Raw genomic sequence first — 5,000 nt, 5'->3', positions numbered from 1 at the left:
GTTCCACGTTTTCGTCGAACACTCTGAAATCGTTAGAGTCCCGTTCGTTGCGATTAGTTCGTGTATCGATGGTGTCTGTGCGTGCTGTGTCTCTCGCGTGTTCGTAATTCGCGTCATTTTCATTATTATATTATTACGTAAGTCTTCTTATACGTTTAATATCAATAATTAACATATATAATTTTCGATACATTAACATTAACATTAACATTAACATTAACATTATATGAGCTCTATCTCGACTCTCCTTTCGATACACGAACGTTCGACGTTTTCATCGAGCACTTCGTTCGAGAAAACGTTCGTAGAGTAGGAGTAGAGCTCGTTGCGTTCGTTAGATTATTTTTTAATTTTTTTATAGAGATTCAATACATTTATGTCAGGATATTTTTTTAAAGATAATTTATATTTATTTATTACTTCATTATACATATTTTAAGGTATCAAGACTGATATGAAACTTAAAAATTATATTATTAACATTATTTACGCATTCGTAAATCGCGTCATGTTCTTTATTATTATTATTATTATATTTATTCGTCATCGTCATAATTATTATTTTAATTATAAAATATAATAATTTTAATTATAAATTTTTTTTTTTTCGATAAACGAATACCGGTGAAATTTAAATAAACGAAGATACAACTTTCTTTGTTGTTGTTGTTGTTGTTGTTTTTTTTTTTCTTTTTTTTTTTATTGTTGTTGTTGTTGTTGTTGTTGTTGTTGTCGTTGTTGTTGCATTGACGTTGCATAATATCATATAATCATATACTATCTATAAAAATATAGAACAAAATAATCGAAGTTTTGGAGATTTTGGAGGGTTTGGGGTGTCAGTTGGGGGGGAGGGGGTTGGGGAGGGGGAGGGGGGGGGGGCGGATAGGGCTGCGTGTTCTGGGGTTCGTCGTCTTATGATATCAGATCGAATATGAGAAACATAATAAAATAATAATAATAATAAAAAAAAAAATACATTCCGTTCGAACGAGCCGAATGTCATACTCATCGTCAGGCATATATATGGAGTAGTGACGGTTCGAACGTCGAACATTCAAAAATTGATGTTAGACGCGAAGTGACCGGATCAGTACTCTTGTATAACGAAAAAAATGTTATTATCGTTTTCATTTGTCGTCTTTGTTGCGTGTCTTCTGGCGTGTCTCTCGATTCGTCGTATCGCGTTATATTATACTTTACGTAGTGTAACAACAAGTATGTACGTACGATTCGTCTCGACCGCTGGGGGATATTCACTGACACACGTGAAAATGATAAAAAGATTCTTATTCGTTCTGTAAAACTGTGCCGACCGACGGACGCACGTAGATCTCTCTGCCTCATGCGCTCTTCCTCTTATCGTCGTCGTCGTCGCTCTCGCTACAATCTATCCTCATGGAATAAATGTTGATTCATTGTAGTCGATCTGCGACGTCGCGACGATATGAGAAAACGTTAGAGACGGAGTTCTTAAAAGATTCAGTGTATTCGTATAGTGTGTATAATTTTTATATTATATATGAACGGTCGTTTCTAAAATTCTTTTTGTTAATTTTTACATTTATCATGTACAAAAAATACACAACCCGAGTATCGGTACGATCACTCAAACACCGGGCGTCGATCCCAATGTTTTACGATAATAATCGTTGAACAATACATACGTACACGTCGTGTGCGAAGTGTTATTTTGAAAAAAAAACTCGATCTCGTTTAGAACGTTCGAATTCGTGACCGTTATGTGTCATTATGTGAAGACGCCTCCGCCGCCGCCGCCGCCGCCGCTGTCGTCGCGTTATATATTATAGCGCACGCGCGCGCGCGTGCTTAAAGCGCGTTTGTGTCTCATATAAATTTTTATAAGAGTCAACCGTTAAAATCTATCGCGTCTAACGCGATCGACGATACGGTGAGACGCTCGTTTCATACTGTGCGTATATTGTACATGCATGCATAAGTTTGTGTGTATTTTATATGCGAATATGAAACGAGAAGAGTAATTGACGACTTCAACAAGTCTCGGTTAGCTCCCTGGTTGATCCTGCCAGTAGTTATATGCTTGTCTCAAAGATTAAGCCATGCATGTCTCAGTGCAAGCCGTATTAAGGCGATACCGCGAATGGCTCAATATATCAGTTTTGGTTCCTTAGATCTTACTCAGTTACTTGGATAACTGTGGTAATTCTAGAGCTAATACATGCAATCAGAACTCTGACCAGTGATGGGATGAGTGCTTTTATTAGATCAAAACCAATCGACGGAGGGCGTCTCGTCCGAAGTCGTTAATTTTGATGAATCTGGATAACTTTTGCCGATCGCATGGTCCAGTACCGGCGACGCATCTTTCAAATGTCTGCCTTATCAACTTTCGATGGTAGTTTCTGCGACTACCATGGTTGTCACGGGTAACGGGGAATCAGGGTTCGATTCCGGAGAGGGAGCCTGAGAAACGGCTACCACATCCAAGGAAGGCAGCAGGCGCGCAAATTACCCACTCCCGGCACGGGGAGGTAGTGACGAAAAATAACGATACGGGACTCTTTCGAGGCCTCGTAATCGGAATGAGTACACTTTAAATATTTTAACGAGGAACAATTGGAGGGCAAGTCTGGTGCCAGCAGCCGCGGTAATTCCAGCTCCAATAGCGTATACTAAAATTGTTGCGGTTAAAAAGCTCGTAGTTGCATTTGTGCGCCGCGCTGTCGGTGCACCGCATCCGCGGTGATACTGACACGTCTGCGGAGCATATCGTCGGTGAGCCGGCGGTAAAACGCCGGTTCAATATCAAAATCCTATCGCGGTGCTCTTCAGTGAGTGTCGAGATGGGCCGACAATTTTACTTTGAACAAATTAGAGTGCTCAAAGCGGGCTCAAAATGCCGCTTGAATATTTCGTGCATGGAATAATAGAATATGATCTCGGTTCTATTTTGTTGGTTTTCAGAACTCCGAGGTAATGATTAATAGGGATAACTGGGGGCATTCGTATTGCGACGTTAGAGGTGAAATTCTTGGATCGTCGCAAGACGAACATCAGCGAAAGCATTTGCCAAAGGTGTTTTCATCAATCAAGAACGAAAGTTAGAGGTTCGAAGGCGATTAGATACCGCCCTAGTTCTAACCGTAAATATGTCATCTAGCGATCCGCCGACGTTACTACAATGGCTCGGCGGGCAGCTTCCGGGAAACCAAAGATTTTGGACTCCGGGGGGAGTATGGTTGCAAAGCTGAAACTTAAAGGAATTGACGGAAGGGCACCACCAGGAGTGGAGCCTGCGGCTTAATTTGACTCAACACGGGAAATCTCACCAGGCCCGGACACCGGAAGGATTGACAGATTAATAGCTCTTTCTTGATTCGGTGGGTGGTGGTGCATGGCCGTTCTTAGTTGGTGGAGCGATTTGTCTGGTTAATTCCGGTAACGAACGAGACTCTAGCCTGCTAAATAGGCGTCGTCATTTAGGTGTGCTCGATTTCGGTCGAGCAACTCACTGGCGGCGTATTAAAATTCTTCTTAGAGGGACCGGCGGCTTCGAGCCGCACGAGATTGAGCAATAACAGGTCTGTGATGCCCTTAGATGTCCTGGGCCGCACGCGCGCTACACTGAAGGAATCAGCATGTTCTCCCTGGCCTAGAGGCCCGGGCAACCCGTTGAAACTCCTTCGTGCTGGGGATTGGGGTTTGCAATTATCCCCCATAAACGAGGAATTCCTAGTAAGCGCGAGTCATAAGCTCGCGTTGATTACGTCCCTGCCCTTTGTACACACCGCCCGTCGCTACTACCGATTGAATGATTTAGTGAGGTCTTCGGACCGACACGCGGTGGCTTCACGGCCGTCGGCGTTGCTGGGAAGTTGACCAAACTTGATCATTTAGAGGAAGTAAAAGTCGTAACAAGGTTTCCGTAGGGGAACCTGCGGAAGGATCATTAACGTAAATTATCAATCTCGAAAGAGTGCGATAATGAACGATAATAAAATTGTAAAACACAAATATCGACGTTCGGAATGTGTCGTTTCGATGCGAGGACGCGATTCTCACTCTCTCTCTCTCACACAGCAGTGTGTCCGAGTCAGAGTCCAGAGTCGTGTAACGCGTCCTATTCTGATATTTTTCGATGTCGATTTCGAGGAAAGTACGATGTGTTAACGCACATCGTCATCTTCAAATAAAATGTATATTTCTTTTTTTTTTTTTTGTACTTTTTTTTTTTTTTAACTTTTTTTTTTTTTTTTTTTTAATTTTTTGAATTTTTCTCTGTATACTAAAAATAAGAGAAAAAAACGAAAAAAAAAAAAAAAAATAAAAAAAAATAAACTCATATCACTGGCGTATAGAATCGTTCGAGTGATCGTAGAAATTATAAAAATAAAACAAATTAAAAACCATTACCCTGGACGGTGGATCACTTGGCTCGCGGGTCGATGAAGAACGCAGTTAACTGCGCGTCATAGTGTGAACTGCAGGACACATTTGAACATCGACATTTCGAACGCACATTGCGGTCCGTGGAGAAACATCCAGGACCACTCCTGTCTGAGGGCCGGCTGTATAAAAATATAAACCACACTGTTCAATGTTTAATGTCGTAATGTCTATTATTTCGTAACCGACTCAATAGACTGACTGACGTTTCTCGAACATATGACGGTATCCGCGTTCGATGTGTTATATTACGTGTTTAAATATACTTAATATAAATCTCGTTCTCGGTCCGTTCAAATATAACAAATACGATGTGTATGTATGTTTACGTTTACATGCGTGTGTGTGTATATATTATTTATATTTTTATATACGCGTTCGTGTGTACGTTTACGTCACGGAGTTTCGTTATGCGACGTCAGAGAGACTGAGAGCGTCGCTCGTCGCCAGACGAGGAGCGCCCATCTCCGACCTTTCGATCGTTTCATTGAGTTGTTCTCGATCAAAGAGGGTAATCGGAGTTTAGGTGATCTCTTCGTCTCGTGATTATCGAGTACGTGCGTTTCTTTTGT

The 5,000-nt window shown here is 41.4% G+C and overlaps 2 non-coding genes across 2 annotated transcripts; both read left to right on the top strand.

Moving 5' to 3' along the window:
* The first annotated feature begins 2,031 nt into the window (after positions 1 to 2,031).
* On the top strand, positions 2,032 to 3,934 carry LOC125076353. The gene has a single exon (XR_007120326.1). It is a non-coding gene; the product is annotated as a small subunit ribosomal RNA (ribosomal RNA).
* A 458-nt stretch (positions 3,935 to 4,392) lies between these two features.
* Positions 4,393 to 4,549, top strand: LOC125076350. Its single transcript, XR_007120323.1, has one exon. It is a non-coding gene; the product is annotated as a 5.8S ribosomal RNA (ribosomal RNA).
* Positions 4,550 to 5,000: the final 451 nt, after the last annotated feature.

Source organism: Vanessa atalanta, unplaced genomic scaffold, assembly GCF_905147765.1.
Source record: "Vanessa atalanta unplaced genomic scaffold, ilVanAtal1.2, whole genome shotgun sequence".
NCBI lineage: Eukaryota > Metazoa > Arthropoda > Insecta > Lepidoptera > Nymphalidae > Vanessa > Vanessa atalanta.
This window is presented reverse-complemented; position numbering and strand designations above follow the sequence as displayed.